Genomic DNA, 23,011 nt, shown 5'->3' on the forward strand with positions numbered 1-23,011 from the left:
GGTGTGTCCTTTTCCTCCCAACTTTCTTATAACTCAGTCCTACTCAGGGGAAGTGTAGGGAGAGGAAACGAGGAACTTGCTGTGGGTTGGAGCCCACGTCACTGGACAACACACACACCATGGGGGTGCCGGTAACTTCCCCAGGCTCCTTCGTAGTTGGGCCCCCCCAAGTGAGAGCTCTGGGATGCGAGTCATTCCGCAAGAAGCAATCACGGGGGTGGGGTGTGGATTCAGCCCGCGGATCAGGGAATGCGTTTGGAAATTGTTTCTCACCACAGCAGAGCTCGATGGAGCCCAGAACCAAACCCCCTCTCTTCTTGGCAAAAGGTCCCCTTGACTTCCATGTTGGGCGAAGGCAAACCTCAGCAGGCATTCGAGATGAGAGTCTGAGCCCTTCAACCCCTCAACCCCTCCTCCCCCAGACCCCAGGGTCCTGGGGAGCAGAGCTGACCTCCCAGGCATCCCTCCTGGGCCCCACCCCACACTTTGCCGGAGCCCCACCTCCCAGCCCGTGCTTCCCACTCAGCCCCATCTGCAGGGCCCTCCCTGTCTTCCTCACGTCCAGGTGCCCCCAGCGCGTTTAGGGGTCACAGGCATCAGATCCTCTTTGGAGCCTCTAGAATGAACCCTCCTAAGACCTGGCCTTTCTGGGCTCTCTTCTCTTACAGCCCAACACCTCTGCTGTGCTCCAAAGCGCTTATTAACCATAAGTCACCATAAGTCACTCAGGGAGGGTACTTTCCAAACACTTTACAGGCGCCTTTCCACTAGTCCTTGAAAGAGCCCTGGGCCCAGAAGTGGCAGAGAATTAAAACACTCACTGTGAATGCAGACACCGAATGATCACGTCCAATTCATGCCTCCCCGTCTCCTTCTGACAAAATCCTCCTGCTTCCTGAACTTACTGAAGTGGACCGGGCAGGTGGAACAGTGGCCCTGAGATGGCTCCCAGGGGATGGCAGCCAACAGCCCATGACAGCATCCCCACCGCCACCCGGTTGTGCCTCCCTCCCAATCAGACAGGTGCGTTGGTATTATTTCATACTTAAGAAGCATTGATCTCGGGGTGCCTGGGTGGTTCCGTCGGTTGAGCGCCCGACTTCAGTTCAGGTCGTGATCTCATGCTTCATGAGTTCAAACCCGTGTTGGGCTCTCTGCTGTCAGTGTGGAGCCTACTTCAGATCCTCTGTCTCCCTCCCTCTCTGCCCCTGCCCCGCTCACCCTCTCTCTCTCAAAACTGAATAAATATTTAAAAAATAAATAAATGAGAATCTGCTCTCAAATAAAAAGCATTAATCTCAGATCATTTACATCGTTTTACTATCCTATAAAAGATACTGAAATCTCTCTTCATTTCACAGCATTCCTAGAAACAAGGATCAAGTTTATAAGGATGCCATAGCAGCACACATGAGGCTTCAGAAAACTCTCATATATAATTCTCTTAACAATGGAGAAATAGAGATGAAACTCATCTCCTGGATTTGTGCTTAGAACATTGATTTTGTTTCCAAGTATAATATTCATGGTTGAATATTTAGAAATACAAAAAAAAAAAAAAAAAAACCTATAGGACAAATACTAATTTTACCCTTAGTCTCTCTACTCAGAGGGTTTTAACATCTTGAGGGATAATTTCCTCTCTCTCCTTCCACATCTGTTTTTCAAACTAGATTTTAAATCATACTACATGTAGATTTTTTTTCATTTAATATACCGTAATCCTTTTACAGCAATATCAAACTATTTAGTGTTCTCCTTTGAATGGCTATGTAACAGTCCATATTATGGGTAGAAGACTGGTTTATGTAACCGTTACTACTGTGTTGGCCATATCTCTATCATTAAAATATATTAAATATCTTTGTTTTTAATTCTACTCTTCAACTAAATTCCAGAATATGTATTTATTTATATTCTGTAACATGAATACTTCCCTTGAAAAAGAAACAAAACCCTCCACATAAAACATCTGCACAATGAGTTAACATAAAGATTAAAAACAGATCAGAATTCACATAACTGCATACAGAACCCGGATGTGACTGATGGTGGCTATTGAACCCATATTCACGGATTACATAAATTTTAGATGATAAACATGAATAACAAAAATGAGCAGTATTTTCAAGTCAGTCCTTCAGAAGACGTAAAACAGTGTGATTAAGAAGACAGGCAGATGAACACCTCGATCACATAGATGGTTGTCATGTCTGCTAACATTTCAAGATCGCCATCCAACAACAAGCCAGCATGGCGGGGCTAACCTTGGTCAAGGTCTTCAAATACCAGAGAACATTGTGAACCCGGAAATGTGAATGAATTGAGGAGTGCCTGAGTGTTAATTCACTTAATATTATTTAATTAAAAAAAAAAAACAACTCATAAGCTGGGTGAGGTGCTAACAAAACCACATGTTCAATCACAGGTACAATAGTGTCTGTAACTCTGCGGTCAAGTCTCCTGGGCCCGTCAAAGATAGTGTTTAAGAATCCAGCTTTAGCTTATGTACCCAGCCACTACCCAAGGGAGGATGGGTTAATGGGAAGAATGGCCATAAATGACGGTCTGGGAAGCAGGCCACATGCAAAACCAGGAGCAAGGTGGTCCTCTTAAGCCAAGATCCGACTATTACTGTAGCCTCAGGAAGGCACTTAACCTCCCGTGCCTCACCTCCATCAGCAAGTGGAGGGAGTGGTGATAAGAGCCAGGCTCTTGTCGCACAAAGGCGTGATTTGGATTTCAGAGTTAGCATGTGAGAACCTTTGATAAAAGGCAATGTGTGAACACATTGTTGAATGCTGTCTGAGAAATGGCATTACTGTAATCCTGAGCACTTGTAATTGCGGGATCCAGGGTAACTAAATACACCTTTCTGTGCTTTTTTTTCTCCCAAGGATTTATTTCCATTTACTTGGTTAAATGATCTGATACTGATGACGTGTTCTGTTGCTAGTTTTATTTTAAAGCACACTCTTCTGGTTTTCTTTAAAAACAGAAAATATCATTAAAATCTCGTTTAGGAATAATAGAATTCCCCTACAATAGAGTCGGAACAGTTGGTGTAAGGAATATATACAAAGTAATTTTTAAATGAATTCAGTCAGTGTGCAATTATATTCTTGTTATACTTTATTTTCCACATTTCACCACATTTTACCAAAACTTGTAGATGATGGGGCGCCTGGGTGGTTCAGTCGGTTAATCATCCAACTTTGGCTCAGGTCATGATCTCATGGTCCGTGAGTTCAAACCCCGGGTCAGGCTCTGTGCTGACAGCTCAGAGCCTGGAGCCTGCCTTGGATTGTGTCTCCCTCTCTCCACCCCTCCTCTGCTCGCACTCTGTCTCTCAAAAATAAACATTACATTTTTTTTTTAAATCCTTGTAGATGATGGTATTAAAGCTGATGAAAAGGAACTGCACAGCCCTGTTGGTTGCAGAAATCAAATTGATATCTTATTTCTCTACAAAGAGAGATTATGAAATAGGTTACTAAAAATAATCATCTGGCAGTAGGAAGAAACACACACACGCACACACACACACAATTACTCCAAGCATCAATAAACCTTGTTGGAAATGTTGGGCTGATATTCTTGTTAAGCCCAAGAAAGTTTGTACAAAAGAATATAATTTTCTTAAGTTTACTGCTCAGTCGACTTGAGAAATCTGTGAAAATATCTTTCGTGGGAAAAGCATGGCAGTTTCCTCTGTGCGTTGATGTGCGCGCTGTCCCGATAGCTGGAGAGATTGCTGAGTGTGACTCAGGCCGGCCAAATGACTTTTGAAAACTAGAGATACATTTCATGTTTTTACACTCTGGGCACACGCATATACTCACACTCACACGCGCGCACACACACACACAGGCAACCCCTTACCTCTGCATCTACGGCATTTTCCCATTACGAGTTGGATTTGCAAAGTCATTTCATCCCGATGCAAAGATACATTGCGTAATAACACAAGTTTGATACCAAATTTATTACAAACACACTTTGCTTCGTATGAGGTATGTCTTCGTGTGTCACGATTATTCTTTCAAAGTCTCTGGTGTTCTGCATATGTGGAGCCTCCGTAGGTTAAGTAGGAGAACATGTGGTTCACAGGAACATTCCACCACAACCATGAAGGATACAGAAGAATTCAGCATGTTCAAAAGAAAGCATAATTGGAACTTGAGACTGTAGAAGCCTACAGTCTACAATAGTGGGTCTGGTGGAGGTCACACCTAATAACATATTAGGGAAATCAAGAACTCCTTATCATTGCTACATTACATTTGGGAGATGACTTTGAACATCAGCAGTTACACTGTCTGTTTTTTTCATCTCACATTTGAAAATAAGGTTGACCTGATTCCCAGGAGTGCTGTGGAGCATTAACTCAGTAACTTCGATACACTTTAATAATCTCAAAGTGCTTGGCTTCAAGTGTAAAATAGGAGATATGTTATCAAAATAATTACACAATTTTAGAAATTTTGCAAGTCTGCTTGACCAAACAAAATATAAGTAAAATACTTGACTTAGCTTCATGTGATACAAATATCTCCCTTCACGTCAGCTGTGTCTATATGATCTTAATTTCAATGTTCATTTGAATACTAGATTTAAATTTTCTCAAAAAATTTTTTTCAATACTGGTATCAGTGGGAACCATTTTCTTACAGGGAGGTCCATCTAATTGGGTCAAACTCCTATTTCTTTGCCTAATGGGAAATTTTTTTCTGCCCAAGATTTGTGCAGAGCTCTTCTGGATTATGACCCTGATGAATCGTCCTCTCAACTCCTGCCTGGATGCATTCATGCCTGGCCCACGCTGCCCGCCAGCCCGCTGAGCTGGGTTTCCTCAGGAACATTGAGCCCACAGGTGTTTGTGTGCTTGGATCCTTTGCCTGGGCCACAAGATGGTGGGGCCACAGGAGCATTGGCCACCCCCCCTGGGTTGTCGGCTCTCTGTACAGCCCCATCTCCAGGACTAATGCTGAGCCCCCAGAACTGCCCATCTTCCTTTCTTCTTTTCCCTTTCCTACTCCAAATTTCTACTTATTCCCTACATGTGGAGACTTGTTAGCTCTTTTCTCTCCTTTTTCCTATCCAGAGAGCCCAGTAAGACATGTTACCAAAAAATGGCCATGGCCTTAGAAGGAAAATCACATCACTCCCTTAGGAACAGGGAGAGCTACCATCAGTTGTAATTGTAGACAGCATTTAAGAGAAGACTAATATTTTAAAATAAACAATTCAACAATTTATACTTTAAACTGTGAATAGAAAGGATGAATTTTGGGGGGAACCTGGGTGGCTCAGTCAGTTAAGCATCTGACTTCAGCTCAGGTCATGATCTCACGGTCCGTAGGTTCAAGCCCCGAGTCGGGCTCTGTGCTGACAGCTTGGAGCCTGGAGCCTGCTTTGGATTCTGTGCCTCCCTCTTTCTCTGCACCTCCCCCACTCACACTCTGTCTCTCAAAAATAAATAAAAATGTTAAAATTTATTTTAAAAAAGGATGAAGTTTGGAAATCAAAATCTATATTTCTTTTCCATGCTTTGCCCATAAGGCCATAATTCCACTGTAAATATTCTGACTCCATTTGTCCTTTTTCTGTCAAGATACCTGCTTCTCTCACTCAGACCCTGTGCTTTCTCTTGGTACTGATTTAAATTTTTTTTGATGTTTATTTATTAAGAGAAAGAGACAGAGCATGAGTGGGAAAGGGGCAAAGAGAGGGAGACACAGAATCCGAAGCAGGCTCCAGAGTCTGAGATGTCAGCACAGAGCCCAATGCTGGGCTCGAACTCACGAGTGGTGAGATCATGACCTGACCTGAAGTCGGGCGCTTCACTGAGTGAGCTACCCAGTTACCCCAGTCGTGGAACTGATTTTGAAGGCCAGCCTACATAGGTTGTTCTCCATTTTTCTTTTGAGTCTACCAGGTACAAATAGAAGGGTGGTGACTTGTAACCTTGTCATCTAACAGGACCCCTCCCCCCAGGATTTATGGGACTGTATCTGCCATGGGGTAACCTTTGTACCAGCTGTAGAGTGGATTCAGCAAAAGTGACATCATTATGAGTGTTGTATACACTGTCTCCAGTTTATTCTGTCCCTCCAGGCTCCTCCTGCCTCACCGAGATGTGAGACTATCACACATCGTTCAGTTATCACACAATCTGAAGAAAATCTCACTGAAGTTAATTGGTCAAGAAGAAAATCAAAGAAGAAGCCAAAATTATGGAGCCTCAAGAGTAGATGATGTTGGCCAATAACTGTGTCAATTAGATGGCCTGATGCCAAAACTTCACTTTGTCATTGGAAGAAAGATAGGGATCCTTCCTGCAGATCATTGGCCCTTCCATTCCATAGATTGACTTTATTGTTATGAATGACTTAATGATTGATTGGTGTGGTATCATTTTCCTTTTTGTAGACACTAGGTACTACCAACGTCCAAACCAAAGTATTAGCTTATGTACAAGGTAATCATCCTATCTCATTTTTTAAATTTATTTATTTATTTTGGGGGTGAAGAGGCAGAGAGACAGGTAGAGAGAGAGAGAGAGAGAGAGGGAGGGAGGGAGGGAGGGAGAATCCCAAGCAGGCTCCCCAATGCCAGCACAGAGCACGACACAGGGCTCGATCACACAAACCATGAGAACCTGAGCCAAAATTAGGAGCCAAAATTAGTGCTTAATTGACTGAGCCACCCAGGTGCCCTTCAACTCTTTCTTTTACATGTACTTATTTTGTATATATTTAAAGCACTCCCTGAGTGCTTATTGAGATTTAGTTGGGGCAAAAATGTCTTGTTGTCAAGGTTATATGAGTGTATTTCCATAAACACTGTAACTGTAGGTAAGATGATTTTTCTAACAAATCTGCTATAGGTTAGCTGGTCTATAATACAGGTCAGAGCTTCAAACATTCCCAAAGGGATGCAAATATTTCTTTCAGTGTCTTTGAGGATTATACTAGATGCTTCATCCAAGGGCACAAAGGGATCATTTAGCTGATTGTTCAAGAAAGACCTAGAGACAATGGAGTTCTCTGTATGAAATTAGGCTCTGGCTTGTTGTAACTGTTCCTTGTGAGGAAAGCCCTTTGAGAAACTTAATCAACGCTTTCAGGATTGCCATGCATAATTATTCAATTATGGCTTCGGGGCACCAAGAATGTACTAATAGGTTGAAATATTGTGACTTTCCAAACACAATCTTTTCTTTAAAATGGGCTAAAATTACCTTTAAGATTTAACAAATTAATAATAGTGTCTATGTCCACACTCTTAGAGAAAAATAATTCTGGCACTAAAGATTGCTAATCCATGAAATTCAGAACAAGAAAACCACTTATTGATAAAATTCAATTTAGTGGGGAAAATACAATAAAACAACACTGATCCCCAGCCACGTTTCCATTCTAACGTAAGCCTAAGAGCTGGTGTGGCCACCCAGTGATACAACCCTGTGCTTCTATTGTCCGTCTTTAGAGTAATTCAGGATCCGCTTCTAATCCAAAGCACTTCTGCATAAATGATAAACTGACACAGAAATGTTTAGTGGCAAATGTATTGCCTGGTTCTTAGCAATAATTTGTTATGTTTTAAAAGTGCTTTTGCTTCTAAGGGTGGTGACAAGCTAAAAGGTTGTGTCCATTCATCAGAAGATGTTAACGCTAATGAACGGGAGTCTAAAAAGCACAGGTGTGGGAGGCAGAACAAAGGACGAGCAAGTTGAGCCACTGCCTGGGGAGTCGAAAGGTAGTGGAGTGTTCCTACAGCACCCACCTCCCCCAGAAGTTCCTCTAGAAGTTCTCTGGGAAAACTTAAGTGTTCAATTTCAAAACGGCAGAACAGAGAACACATTTTTAAAACATGAAACTGTTTAGCCAGTCCAATATGATTTCCAGGACAAAGAACTGTAGGTAGTTTTTTTTCCCCCATTTTCTTGTTTGTTTCAGTGACACAATTTCAGTGATAGACTTTCTAAAAATACTTGAGAATGCATGGAGAAAGTAAAAGGACCAGATTGACAGAGACGCCAAGGACTGGCCCAGTTTCAAAAGAAGAAAAACAGCGCACACTAAGATTACATCATAGTGAGTCCAGTAGAAACGTGGCAAAATTTTGGATGGTGAGATACTAGATACTTTCCATTTCTTAACTTGCATGTTGTTCATATATATAGCCAATCAATTGGCTGATCAATACCAAATAGGTTAACACACACCTAATTTGAAGTTGCATTTTTAATGTGACAGATCACAGAAAATATGGAAACACTGATTTCAAAAAGTTACTGGAAAGTAAGCTTGGGATATACTTGTCCTAAGATGACATTCACTATAATAAAGTAGACTCTTGGGGAGCCTGGGGGGCTCAGTGTCCGACTCTTGATTTCCATTCAGGTCATGATCTCAGGGTTTGTGAGTCTGAGCCCTGCACTGGGCTCTACACTAACAGCATGGAGTCAGCTTGGGATTCTCTCTCTCCCTGTCTCTCTCTGTCCCTTGCCCACTTGTGCTCTCTTTCAAATAAATAAATAAACATTTAAGAAAAAAAGAAAGAAAATAGACTCAAGTGGTGGTGGCTCATAGGTTTCTGAATGCCTCAAAGGGGACCATTTGGCATTGGTTACTTAGGGTTCCTTATTTGCAAACAGCAGAGATGGATTGTCCAAAATAAATAAAGGGACTTTACAGTAAAACTGTTGGGGAAATGGCTCAGAGATTTCACAACTGTTCCACCAGAGTGCAGTGCAGAAAACACAGCCACAGCCACGTGGCAAGAAAATGGCTGGGCTGCTTGTACCCGTGTGATGAATAACCCCCAATTCACTCCTCAGTTCTTGAATCTCCGACTCATGGTGCAAAATCCCAGGAGGTAATCCCATTGGCTGAGCTCAAATCATGTGACTATCACCATGCTCTTAGAGACTGTCACCAAAACAGGAGAAAACACAACTGTCCCCTTTGCATTCACTACCTTCCCACAAAGACTGCTCATAGTAGAAGGCAGACCATTATCCCAACAATGTACTATTTTGATTCGCAGAAGTGGGGTGGATGTTTGCAGCACAGCTAACAAGCTTTCACTACAAATGGCCTATCAAAGAGCTTTTTAAAGAAGACTTAGCCAATGAACAACTGATGCGGAATTTAACTGGAACGTTTTCCCTACTGCAAACACAGTCCTTGTCCCATTGTAATCATGTAACAGCATTATTTGAGCAAGGTGATAGATGGCCTGTGATCCAACTGTTGTGTTCTAAGGAGATGGGCTATAGGCAGCTGACTCAGAAAGTGGATTTCAGTCACTGCAAGAAATGGCACAAATGTCATGCATGACGCAAGACCTAAGGGAAGAAAAGCAAAAGATAAGAGGGAAGCAGAACATGGAGAATGGGACAATAGAACCTGGTCTCTGTCACAGAGAAACATCGTCACTAGTTGAAATAATGCCTGATATTAAATGTGGGGCAATTTGGAAATTTCTGTGCCTCGTTTGCTAATGACTGATGTCGTGAGGAGCACCTTCCTGCAGATACATGAGGAAGACCCATGGGCATGGGCAAGGGAGCTGCTAAGAGGGCCATCCAGCCCTCCTAAAAGCCAGGCTTTTACTGTGGAGGATATCTTTCTAAGACGAAAGGAAGCAATTATTCTGCACTACGTTGACACTGCAATATTCTGGGTGCCATATTTTTGGAGATGTTTCAAAGGAGATCATCACAGACATAAACAACTCACAGAATCTACGACAAGATAGAAACCACTAGACAGTTGAGCAAACTGCAACTATCCTGACTGAAGAAGAGAAGACAACGTTACTTAAGATTTCCCCCCCGCCAAAAGCCCGAAACATCATTCAGTACCCATGATCATCTCTCCATTTATGTAAATGGCTATCTTTGTCGTAAATCAACTGTCGGCACAGGTGTGCATCTTTCTCTACGTTCCCTACTCTGATCCATTACTCTTCTTTGTCTTGGCTCCTGTCTTTACCATCCAAACTATTATACCCTTGGAATAATATCCAAGGTCAAGAATAATATCCTGATATCCAGCAGACCATGTTGTCTAATTTTCAAAAGTATCTTGACTATTCTGGGTTCTTTACACTTTCATGTAAGTTTTAGAATCAGCTTGTTAAATACCCCCCAAATAACACACACACACACACACACACACACACACACACACGCATGCAGAGTCTGTTTATATGTGTGCTAGACCACTTACCCATCTCATTTCATCACTCATAGGCTATGCTTTTGGTTTTATCTCAGTTTTGTAATTTGTGTATTTAATGTTCATAGATTTGAATTCATAAATTCTATTTTTCTCTGTGCCCAGTCTGCCACTAAACCTATCCACTGACTTACTTTAAATTTTAGATATCATATTTGATAGTTCTAAAATGTCAATCTGGGGTGCCTGGGTGGCACAGTCGGTTAAGCGTCCGACTTCAGCCAGGTCACGATCTCGCGGTCCGTGAGTTCGAGCCCCGCGTTGGGCTCTGGGCTGATGGCTCAGAGCCTGGAGCCTGTTTCCGATTCTGTGTCTCCCTCTCTCTCTGCCCCTCCCCTGTTCATGCTCTGTCTCTCTCTGTCCCAAAAATAAATAAACGTTTAAAAAAATAATAAAATAAAATAAAATAAAATAAAATGTCAATCTGGGGCACCTGGGTGGCTCGGTCATTTAAGAACCTGACTGTTGATTTCACCTCAGGTCATGATCTCACAGTTCATGAGTTCGAGCCCTACATCAGGCTCTGCACTGGCAGCATGGAGACTGCTTTGGGCTTCTCTCTCTCTCTCTCTCTCTCTCTCTCTCTGTCCCTCCCCTGCTCATGCTCACTCTGTGGTGTTGTTTTTAATGGTAACCTAACCCCTACAAATCATGGTCACCTTAGCATGCCTTTCTGCGTTCTTATTCACACCGTCCTGTGAGACAGCCACACTCTGCTTGGGCTCTGTCTGCTGGCACCGAGAGTTTAGAAGACACCCTCGGGGAGAAAACTTCTCTCAAATACTGTAGCCCTGCATGGGTTATCATCCGATGTCTGCTGACTCTGTCTTATAGTTTCTGTGTTTTTATACCTATTGATTGCCACAGAGTAAGTCTAATACCAAATTCCCTGTCACGGCAGTAGCTCAAGTTCCACACACTTATTTGGATGTTACATACATCAGAGATATGCAGAAGACCAGGAAAGAGTGAATAACTGTAACACTAAAAGTGTTTTGTTTTGTTTTCTTTTCTTTTCTTTTGGGCAATGCCCAATACCAATATCCAAAATACCAAAACATACCAATATCAATACCCCCCCAAAAAAGGCAAATTACATAAACAGACAACTATTATCTCCTGAAAAAAAAGATACTGACATTTTAAACGACATTTCATTTTCATTTTCTCTTGTCAATCAGGGTTTACAGAGCTTATAATTCCTGTTGGTGATGAAGTTGGGAGAAAACTGGGGAACTCTCCTTTTCTGTGGTTCAATCAATGTCTGAATGAGGGCAACCTCTCTGGAGGGCAATCTGGCTACAGATATTTCATTTCTTTCAAGATATGAATACTGTTGTACAAATGATTCCATTTGTAAGAGTTTTGCTGAGGAGCTAGTGAAGCATGTATTCTAAGCTGTAGGCAATAAAGCGCCCATCCCTTTATTGTATATTTTAAAGAGAAGGAAATTCCTTATTAGAGTAGAGGGTATAAATGTGAAATTCAGAATCAATTTCATCATAGGAAAATTTCCATTTGTTAAGTGAAACTGTAAAATCTCTTACTCTATGATCTCATTTTGAGGGAATAAATAAAAATGTATAGAAGGACTGTAGGTGATTTTACATTATGTTTGCAAGTACTCCCATTATTTTCATAATAAATGTCTATTGTAGGTAGAAAAAGATCATAACAATTTTATCTTACCAAAGAGAACATTTTCAAATGCCAAATTACAATATAAACAAAATTCTCTGAGTTTGGGCAGAGAACATTAAAAGTGTTTTTTGATTTTTTGTTTGTTAATAAGATATATGTTTAAAATTGTTTTCCATATATTATCCTACTGGTTAATTATCCTTCCTTTTTTTTGGTCTTTTTTTCTTTGACAAAGGAAATAGATGAGAATGTAGGAATAATGCAAACACTCCAAGACATTGATTCATTTGGATAAAGTTTTGCTGAACTATTTTGATATTAGTGTTTTAGATTTGTAACACCATTATTCAAATAAGCTTGTATTAAACTTCCCAAATACACGATTTTTAGAAGTTTGAAGGCAGTTCAAGTGTTCTAAAGATTTCCTCTGCTGAAGACAAGTAGCTTAAATCTTGCCTGCTTCCAATTCTGATGGTATTTTTCTAACCCTTGCCTTCACCGCTTGGGCATAAATTTAAACAGTAGCTTAAATGCAAGCCACCAAGGGTTGGGATAAATACATCTTCAGCTGCATGAGAAATATGAAAACAGCATGTGAGAATAGACTACAGAAAGTAGTGTCTCTATAAAAAAAAAAATTGACAGAAATTGAGTTTGAGAAGCACACATGGAGATTTTTCTTCTAAGGCCATTTTGATTAATCTAATCCACCACGACAAATTCACACTTCAATATGAGAGGTGAGGGTGCCTGAAGATGCCCTTTACTATCATCCAAGGGGGAAAAAATATGTCTGAGTACGAGATGAAAACATGGCAAGCCTAAGTGTGTGATAAGGATCTGAACTGTGGCTGGCGCGATAATGTGCAAGTGACAGCTCCCGGGAGAAGAGGCGGGCACCCCGTGTTCTCCCTGCTCAAGGACCAGGACAGACGGAAACCAGCTTTCCACGTTAAATAAGTTCCTTCCAGGAGCAGCGAGGAAATGCAAGGTCCCGCACATTTCTCTTGTATGCCCAAATCAGCACCTGCAGAGACGTATTCATTCAAGGGAAATTGTGTTTTCTACATAATTATGCCCTGGGGTTGTCTGACATTATTCCTGGAAGAATATTGTTGAGTTTCCAAGACCAGTTGTTGCAAAATGTGTACAAAAAATAAAACAAAAGAAGAGGTGATTAAAGCAGAGCGTGGAGTCACTCTAAATCAACTCACGAAGGTGTATTATCTTCCTCTTGTTCTCAGGTGATTAAGCTTGATTTTCTTCAGATGGCCTAAAGGATTTTTGTCTCGAAGTCCCCTCAGGTTTTATCTCTCCACACACTTACCCATCCGTCCTTCTAGACATCCCCCCACCATCGAATGCCCCCCATTGTCAGGCACTGGGTGACATACTCAGTAAACTGACACTTTCAGGCTCCAGGAGGCACAGGACTTACACACGTAAGGCCACACATTGTTAGAGCATCGCACAGTGATAAGCATTTGGGAGGAAAGAACAGACATGATGAAAAGATCATACAAAGGACATGAGATACTTAGTGGGTTTCGGGGGGGGCAGGCGGCGGTTAAACCAGCTCTGGGATGGAGGGCAGTAACATTTGCACTCAGACCTGGGGCGGTGGGACACAGAAGAAATAGCACGGAGGATGCCATGAAGCGGACAGCCACTTACCATTTTTAAGGAACTGAATGAAGACAGCTCTGGGAAACTCAAGGAATAGTGGGAACCGAGATGGTGGAAAAGTAAGGCACAGGGAGAAGAGTGATCCTGCCAGAGCCCTTGGGGTCTGCCCAGCCGTGGAGAGTTCTTCACTTTATTAAGAAATTTTTTAATGTTTATTTTTGAGAGAGAGCGAGACAGAGACAGAGACAGAGAGTGCGAGTGGGGGAGGGGCAGAGAGAGAGGGAGACACAGAATCTGAAGCGAGCTCCAGGCTCCGACCTGTCAGCACAGAGCCCGATGTGGGTCTCCAACTCATGAGCTGTGAGATCATGACTTGAGCCGCAGTCAGACAGTCAACCAACTGAGCCACCCAGGGGCCCCAAGTTCTTCACTTTATTAAAAGTCAGGTGAGAAATGACTGAAGGGTGCGGTGTCATGGAGCAAGGTCTTCTAATTTTTATATTTATAACATCTAAAAGTTCATTCTGGTTTCCCACATACGCACCAAACGCTCCTGCTCAAGGTCAAAGCTGGAAGACGAGCCAGCCTAGGATACGATGAGGAGGGAGAGTCAATACGGAGTGTGATGGCCTGGCAGACTCGTCCAGTGATGCACCGGTTGCCAGGACCACCACAGAGGGTCATTCAAAGACCCCAGTGCCCACCTATGCAGTTGGGTGCAGAGCCCTGCCACTCAGAAGGCTGGGCAACGCTGGGGACAAGGAAAGAGGGGGTGACAACGGCCTCAAATACAGTTCTGAGCATGGGACATTTGAAATGTTGGCAAAAAAACCCAAGTCCAAGAGAATATGCAAAACAGCTGATGATTGAATATGTAATTTCACAGCTCAGATACAAGGCCCTAGCTCCATGGTACATGTCGTGTGAGTTACATCATTTATTAAATATGCCCCCATCTCCTAATTCCTAATAATGAATCATGCCACTAGTTCACCTCATTAGCCAAAGGTAAGGAAAACACAATTTGGATAAGGAATTTTACTGTTTGCTGAAAAAGCCAATTAGAGAAAATCTCCCTTAACTTTAAACGAGGATCGTTGACCAACATACGGGGAGAGGTTGGTAAGCCGTGTGGCTTCCTCCCTGGACATGCACACTATCTGGATTCCAAATATGCATGGCTTTGTCTTGTTCTGCTCAGGCTGCTGCAACAAGTCATTATAGATTTTATTTGCTGCTTGTTTCTCAGAGTCCTGCATTCTGAAAGTCCAAGGTCAAAGTGCAGGCATGGTTAGTGTCTGAGGAGGGTCTCCCGTTTCATAGATGGCCACCATCTCCCTGCGTGCTTAAAGGGCAGAGAGCAGACCAAGGAAGCAAGCACCTTGTCTCTTCCTATAAGAGCAGGCATCCCACCCAGAGGACTCCACCCTATGGCCTAGTCACCTCCCGCCCCCATGTACCACCGCACTGGGAATTAGGGTTTTGGCATATGAATGGAGGGGGACCAGCGCCAACACTCAGTCCGCAACATTCTTCACAGCAGCTATCTGGCTTCTACTCTCATATGATTATCTGTATCCATAGAGATGTGGCTTCATTATCTTTCATGTGGTTAGCTTTACACAATTGATAAATAGGAAAAATGGACACTTCCATTTTTATGTGGACTTGGCCATTTGAGAAGAGATAGTGAGTCAGCTATTTGTCTACACCGCCCACCTGGCACTGGCTCAGACGTCTGAGTTACACTCTGAAACACTGCACAGCTTTTTCTATAGGAGATTTTTTTGTTACTGAAATGTTTTTTTTTTCATGACGGACAACTTTTCACTAAATAAAAATGGGAAAGTGGATGAACACTGTTAATCACCTTCTATATGCCAGGCATTGTGTGGGTTCTTTATGGAATTAGTCATTCTTATACAGGGAGCTGTCACAGGGATGTGACCGGCTGGTGAGCAAGGAGCAGGGGTCTGCCCTGAGGGGCTCTCATCTCAGTGAAGCACTCTTCCAGTGTGATGAGAGCCTGGGAGCTTCTTTGCACCTCCTACGAGCAAAAACAAAGCAAGACGGGGCTAGAATTTGATGGGGTGGTCAGGGAAACCCTCTCTGAGGAAGACTCGTGTAGACAGAAGAACAAGCCAGCACCCAGGAACTTGTTTCCCGGTGAAGCAAAGGGTGGGATGGGCTTGGAGAGTTTTTGCGGAGCATGGCTACCTGAAGGGTATTCTAGAAAGATAGAGGTGATTACAGACGAGTAATGCCTTTATCAGGCAGGCCTAGGTGAGAGACAGACTCAGATTACTGGAGGTGGGGAAATAAAAGAAAGGAAGGTGGTGTATCACCTCTGTGGATGTGGAGGTCAACAAGAGAGAGGTCGTTGTGGTTACAGGGTAGTCCAAGGAGAAAGTGGGGGGTCTTGACACGGTTGAAGAGCGTGCATGGACGTGCCATCACGAGACTATGGGAAGAAGGAGTAGCAGATCTTTCCATTTCTGCATGTCTGTTTCATCTGCCTGAGTCAATATCTTGCATGCGATGCCATCGGTGGCTTGAGCAATCAGCCCTCGGGGGTCCCCAGAGCCAGAAGATGCCACGTCACTCCAGAAGCAGAGCTCCCAGAGACTGTGCTACGTCTTCCTCATATTCTCAACAATTTCAATAGTCTTTATTTTTTCGGGCCTTGAGTGCCTCTCCTAATCATAACCTTTTATCTTAAAACAGTAAACCTAAATTTCCTCACTAAACAAAATGTCACCAGAATTCTCCCCCCTCCCCCTCCTTGGATGCCCTATTCAGAGAAACAAAAAGAAATTCATGACACAATTAGCAAAATCTGTTTTTGACTAATTATTCTCTCTTACATATGGTAAAAAGGTTTATATAGCTCTATATATTTAAATTTATATACTTTAAATAATTGATTACATATATATTTTTTTTCTACTGGGAAATGTTGTCATAATGGCATTTGGTCTCCAAGGTCTAATTACACATATTCTCTTTCAGCCATGCTATATATTTTACTCATTAACTTTTTAAAAAATCAACCGAAGAAATGCTTCCGTGGCAACCTCAAGGCAATCTGATGTTTTCATGCCCACACAAGTTAAAATACATAATTAGAAATAACATCTTTCTCTTTTACAGAAATCCCCTGCAATCACTTCTAAACCATTTGTACTCACCCAGCATATTCGGGGCTATTTAGAAGCCAAATAAAATAATCACTTATTCACCTGTTTCTCAAACAATGTGTAATTTAGAACACCAATCACATCGATTTTCCGCTCTAAATACAAGACAAGGAGAAAGTTAGTTCTTCCTTCAAACATAATTGTGTGTGTGCAGTGAACTCTAAGCCATGGCATGGGGAGAGGAAGGGGTATTTTACTGCTACTGAATAGGGGGAGATTTCTTCATTTTGAACATTTATTGCTAGCTTGAAGATGCTCAGATTGTGTCTTGAAAATTTTTGCAAAACCTCCAGAAGCATGAATTTGCTCAGGTGCAGAACTGAAAAGCCTGTTTCACAAGCACAATCCTAGGTGTGTGACTGACTCAGTGATTATCAAACACCTGAGGCAGTTTCTATTTGCTCAATTTCAAACATGTAAGTCAATGAACGTGAAGTTACATTACATCAAAAATTTGTATTTGAAGGAATCCATCCACACAATAACAGTGACCATTAAAAAAAAAATCTTTGGGGCGCCTGGCTGGCTCAGTGGGTTAAGCATCTGACTTCGGCTCAGGTCATGATCTCGCCCTTCGTGGGTTTGAGACCTGCGTCGGGGTCTGTGCTGATGGCTCAGAGCCTGGAGCCTGCTTCGGATTCTGTGTCTCCCTCTGTCTGCCCCTCTCCCACTCATGCTCTGTCTCTCTCTCTTTCAAAAACAAATATTAAAAAAATTAAAACACCTGGAAATGTTATTAAAGCTCATACTTATTAACTGAAAGGATGTTAAACAACGCATATACATCATTTTATCTGTTTTATGATCAGCCCCTGTCTGTTGTTCATCTTTAGAACATTAATATAGTTGTTAAAATATGATGTGTTAAGGTCTTCACTGAGCCTCCCAGCATTGCGAACACAGATTCTCAGTGTGTTACTAACAGTAGATGTGGCAACTTCTTGGTTCTGAAAATAACACCCTGGCCTTCCACTCAAAAGTAAATACATACGTGCATAAGACTTATTTTTGTCTCCAACAAGGTGATAGTGTTATTCTTTCGCCAATTTGCAAACTGAAATAGCACAATTAAAAACACGTCTAATCTCTCGCTTCATGTTTCCCATTTTTAAACCTCAGATTTGGGGGAGGAAATGCTCACACAAATTTATCAGCCTCCTGTGCGCCCCTCTGACTCTCTTTCAGCTACATGATGCTCAGGATCTGCTCAGAAGGCAGAGTCGGTCTGAGCCCCACCCTCACGGGACCACGCTCTCCTGCCGGTGGCTGCGGAGCTCAGCAGAGGCCCACACTTCCCATCTTGTCACTTGAAGAACGTAAGTGATGCACGGCCCCTGCTGCGTCCCGCCCTGTCTATTCTCCTCTGGAATCTGAAGCCCCTTTGATGCTCTGCACAAGGTTTGCTGGCTCTGATTTTGCCCCTGCGCAGTGTGATGAATCCAGGCATCTCTTGTATGGAAAAGCATGGCCATGACACTGCCACCACCGTCTCGACGGTCAGTGTATAGTGATTTCACACGCAGTCTCTCCGTCAGTGCCTCGGGTAAGCCTGCAAGATTCTGGTCTTGCTGCTGACCTACAAAGGAGGAAACTGGGGGCTCAGAGAGGGAGAGCGCCTTGTCTGAGGTCACACAGGAGGTCAAGTCCCCCCCGGGCTTTGAGCCTGACTCTAACGGCACTGCACCTTTTCTTTACTTCCCCTCCCCGATGTACTAAATCTCCCAATACTGCCCCCAGTTTGCCAAGGCGGGATGCGGCAAAATAAGGCTGCGCTTGTGGAAGCCTGAACGTTTTCCACCGCAAGTGACCGTGTTCAGTAGCATCGGCTCAAGAGAACCAAACTGGGAAATACATGCAGATTATCAGCTCGCCAACAACAGGGGAGCAGAACCAAGACTCCCCCTTAAAGTCTGAGTGTGGTGAGTGGGGCGATGTCTTCCCAGGCCCTTGGAGCAAACGTTTCCTTTTACAGGGGAATTAGGTCCCAGGAAGTGAAAATGGTTTTCAGTCTCCCTGGAAAAGTGAGGGGAGGAGAAGAGTCAGCGTCAGACCACCTGAGGGCCCCTGAACTTTGCCAACGTCTCACCAGATTCCTCAGGGTTCTGTGCCCGGGTCCCTTTGCCTGAGAACTTGACCAGGTGAGGACGTGTCTAACTGAGCACAGACCAGCCTGCGGGCCGGGTGAGGCAAACAGCTTTCCTGAAGGGGCACTTGGCCACACGGGTTCGTCCTACAAGGGGGGCTACGGCCAAGCCTGAGGGGCTCAGGTGGGCCCCTCTTTGTTCTAGGTTCTGGAATGTTCTCAGATATCCGTGGGTCGCCCAGTAAACGTGAGAGTGGTCAGCTCAGCAGACCATCTCAGTCCAAACCACCCTCATCCAAGGAAAACGCAAACTGTTAGCTTCAGCTTCAGAGAGTACGCTAACCCCTTGCCGGGCCAGCGACAGAGGGAGACTGAGTACCAGCCTCATCCAGGGAACTGCCTGTTGGACACCAGGTAAGTTCTTTGTGACGGTAACAAAACGTGACTGGCCCGGAAGGCCGCGAAATTGTCCCTCTCCCCTCCCTCCGCTCTAAAGTACTACGATCTGCACAATGTGACCAAAGCCCCGAAACGTCTTCCCACTGAAGCTGTCTGAACAGGGCCCGTAGTGCATGGAACCTTCCACCACCAAGGTGGCCATCAGTCTTGGCTCCAGAAACGAGGCTCATCAACTCTCGTTGAATGCACTGGGCCTCTCCGAGCTGTTCTTGGCAGATCCCAAAAAGGGCGTGTGCCGTCTGGCTCCTGGAACAGGAAGTTGCCTTTACCATGAGAAATTTTGTTTTTCTCGGTGTAAAGGGATGTACCGTAGGGCTCCACTGTCCCCCCACGACACTGGGAAGTCACGGTCAAGTGCAGACTCCAAACTGCAGTGGGCACGTGAGTCAGCAAGCACCTGTGCCCCAGTGACGGCCCGCAGCTCCCCGAGACTCGGTGCCCACTGAGCTCACCCACGGGGGCGTTTGTTTCCTGCTTTCCAGAAACTCACCTTTGGGGACAGCACCCCTCCTCCAGAGGCACAACCTACCTGAGCTGCCTGGTCAGGGGTGCATCAACTCCCTGGGTCAGGGTCAGGCCCCCGCTCTCCCTCAGCATCAGTTGCTCCACACGGCATGCCTGAGCTAACCTCCAACCCCCCGCGTCTCTTCCCACCTCCCTGAACCAACTGTCACTGCCGGAAATCCTGCGCAGGCAGCCCAGCTTCTAAGGCTTCCATAGGACAGGACTTCTGCACGCCCTAGCTCCTGCCCCCCGGGGCCGCCAAACGCCCCCATTCTGGGCACCCGGGCACATCCTGGGCCCCTCAGAATGTCAGGTTCCACACCCAAGGCCAACATCCGTATTTGCTGTCAACCTCTGTCCCCCCCCAAACCCCAGACTGTGCTTCACAGATTCCTCGACCTTCTCTGAAAATGCCATTCTTGTACATGCTCATGCCTCTCGTACATTCCCTTCTTCCTCCTCCCCTGGCCAGCGCCTCACCCTGCATGGCTCCCTTGTTCCTTGACGGATGATGGCAGACATGCCTTGGTTCTTCAAATGCAATTATCCTCCCCACCACGCCAGGATTATGCAGTCAAAACCAGTCTGCGCTCGAGTACTTAGCGGAGGACTTAGCAGAGAGCAATGGATCGATTGATAAGAACTTGTCACCCTCATTCCCACCACTGAGGTCGTGGCAATCACTGCTTTTCTGCTATCGTTTCACGTTGACTTCCTTTGCTTTGTTTGTTAGTGTGTAACTGAAAAAAAAATTACTTCTCTCTATTACCATAATTCGATAATAAAAATAGGAGGTCTAGTGCCACATTCACTGTGTGGTTAAGAAAGAACCAACACGGAGGACGTAAATTTAATAAAACCTATTTGTGACCTAATCATCTTGGAGATGTGTTAATTTCAATTTCATATATTTCATGCCATTTAGGGAGAAGGAGTAAAATCAAGCGTTATTAACTCCAGCTGGGAATGAAGAGAGTTGAATAGATAAAATTTCATTGCTTATGATTCAATTTTATTTTTATGCTAAAGTCAGCTAGATGGAGAAGAGTATACGCCCGTAGCCTCAGGAATAATGTCCCTACAATCAAATCAGCCTCGAAAAAGCTAATGGTGATGGGGAGTTTTAAAGTAACATTGAAAACCCAAGTGACTGAAGTTGAATTTAGCATCACTGGAAAAGCATATAGAAGAAAGCAAGGTCACTAATTGTCAATATTCTCATCCATCCCTATATGCTGGGCATCTGTACACAAACTCATTAAGGAATTTTACGTCCTGGATCAAAATCGCGTGTTTCTTTAAACTGTCTACACGAGAGAACGCAGATCAGAAAGGAGCAGGTGACCCCAGCCTTGCCTTGCTTCTCCTTCAATTGACCTCTGAGTCAGTAACCCAGAGGGACCCAGAGCCCATGCAGAGAATTATCTTTAGTTGCTGGTAAATTAGATCACCCGGCTTCCCTGTCAGCGGCAGGAGTTCTCATCGGATTCTGCTTCTGGATGCTGTCACTGACATAAAGTCGTCTTGGTGGGTTTGGGCTCTAAATAAATACAGTTAGAAGTGGTGACTCCATTTTAAAAGAATAAATACCCAGAGTAGCATTTGAGAACAGGTAAAAGGCAGAAAATGGTCTCCGGAGGGAGGGAGGGCAGTTGGGAGGGGGGATACACCGGGCTCCCTGGGTTGACTGCAGTGTATAATCAATATTAACCACATCATATACAGGGAGGCGCCGTCTGCAGAAAAAAAGAGTTCGAACTGTACTTTCTTTATCCCATGAAGGTCATAATAAGGTGGGCGAGGTGACGAGAAAAATTGATGGAAGGTAGTGGGTTCGGCAATGGAGAAAAATACCTCTGTTCTGATGAGGAATTCTCACCAGCAATCTTGCAGAAGGACTGACCTCTGCTGTGAATTTGCTTGGGAACTACACTGGGAAATTTAAATGAGATTTTTAGTGATTTCTGGCCTCGCCGAGAGCTGGAAAATGACAATTATTCAATTTAAGAGACTTTCTGCCCGAAACAGGTAGAAGGAGCCCCTGGTTGGATGGCCTGATGGACTAACGCGGCCTCTGTCTCCTCCTCGGTCCAGAAAACACCAGCTCTGAACACCACTAACCATGCGGACGTACGTATCCCCTGTGTCAAGGAACAGAGGGCTTGTGGAATTGACCATGATTTCCAAGGAGCTGGAGAAGATATGGAGTTCACCCTCCCCCCTCGGGCGGGTTTACGGAGACAGATGTAAACAACTTCACCAAATAAAATTCTCACAGAAACTAAAAGTGTCCCATGGACTCCCTGAGTTTTCTTTTCCTTTCTCGTGGTGGCTGGCAGATTTCCCCTGAATGCATTTTGAACCTCGTGGTGGATCCGACATGCTGAGTCCTGGGCCTCCATGCATGACCGAAGGCAGGGTGTGGACAGCTGGGAGCAATGGGTAGAAGGTGCCCAGGCCCCACAGGTGAGATACCAGCCCACTCCGAGACTCGGCCCACAATACATACCTGGATGCAATGATACCTTCCACCAGTCACCTGGGAAGACCGGGATTATTAGCTTTGTCTCAGAAATCCCATGCCTTTGGAGGACTCTATTTTTACTTAAATCGATACCAAGGAGGAAAAGCAAACTCACTCTTAAAGGGCCAGTTGTTAGAGAGAAATTAGTATCCGTTTCCTCAGCCATGACTTTTGTGAACGTGAAGTTGGTAAAGCTACCACATTTGTGGATGTAGATGTCAGTGTAGGTGTGTTGTAAATGTAGGTGGGGGTGCCTGCGCAAATGCGGGTGCACATAAAGTTATACATGATATATGTGATATTGATATACACATACTGCTGTGGATATAAACACTGAGACAGATACTGATATGACTTAGTTACTGATATGTATGTGTTGATACAGATAGATACAGACAGCTATAGATATGGATAGAGATACGATATCGATATTGACATTGATATAGGTAGATATAAATGCTGATATAAATAGGTCCAGGCATAGATATATGGATGGAAATAGATTCATATATATATATACATATATATATGTATATGTATATATATATATATATATACATATATATATGTATATGTATATATATATATATATATATGTATATATATATATATATATATCAATCTAGCCACAGAGACTGATATGAATACAGATACAGAAGCAGCTAGTGACTCAGTTTGGTGAAACCTTCATAACTTTTTATTCAGGGTACAGCACTGCGACCCTGAG

At 43.7% G+C, this 23,011-nt stretch overlaps 2 long non-coding RNA genes across 2 annotated transcripts; one reads left to right on the forward strand and one right to left on the reverse strand.

The window, feature by feature from the left end:
- Positions 1-14,543: 14,543 nt before the first annotated feature.
- Positions 14,544-18,948, reverse strand: LOC123607060. The gene is made up of 3 exons (XR_006716636.1): positions 18,801-18,948; positions 15,388-15,564; positions 14,544-14,777 (listed from the first exon to the last, which is right to left on the reverse strand). It is a non-coding gene; the product is annotated as an uncharacterized LOC123607060 (long non-coding RNA).
- An 89-nt stretch (positions 18,949-19,037) lies between these two features.
- On the forward strand, positions 19,038-22,052 carry LOC123607090. Its single transcript, XR_006716651.1, has 2 exons — positions 19,038-19,211; positions 21,789-22,052. It is a non-coding gene; the product is annotated as an uncharacterized LOC123607090 (long non-coding RNA).
- Positions 22,053-23,011: the final 959 nt, after the last annotated feature.

The sequence above is a fragment of the Leopardus geoffroyi genome, chromosome A1, assembly GCF_018350155.1.
Source record: "Leopardus geoffroyi isolate Oge1 chromosome A1, O.geoffroyi_Oge1_pat1.0, whole genome shotgun sequence".
NCBI classification, from domain to species: domain Eukaryota; kingdom Metazoa; phylum Chordata; class Mammalia; order Carnivora; family Felidae; genus Leopardus; species Leopardus geoffroyi.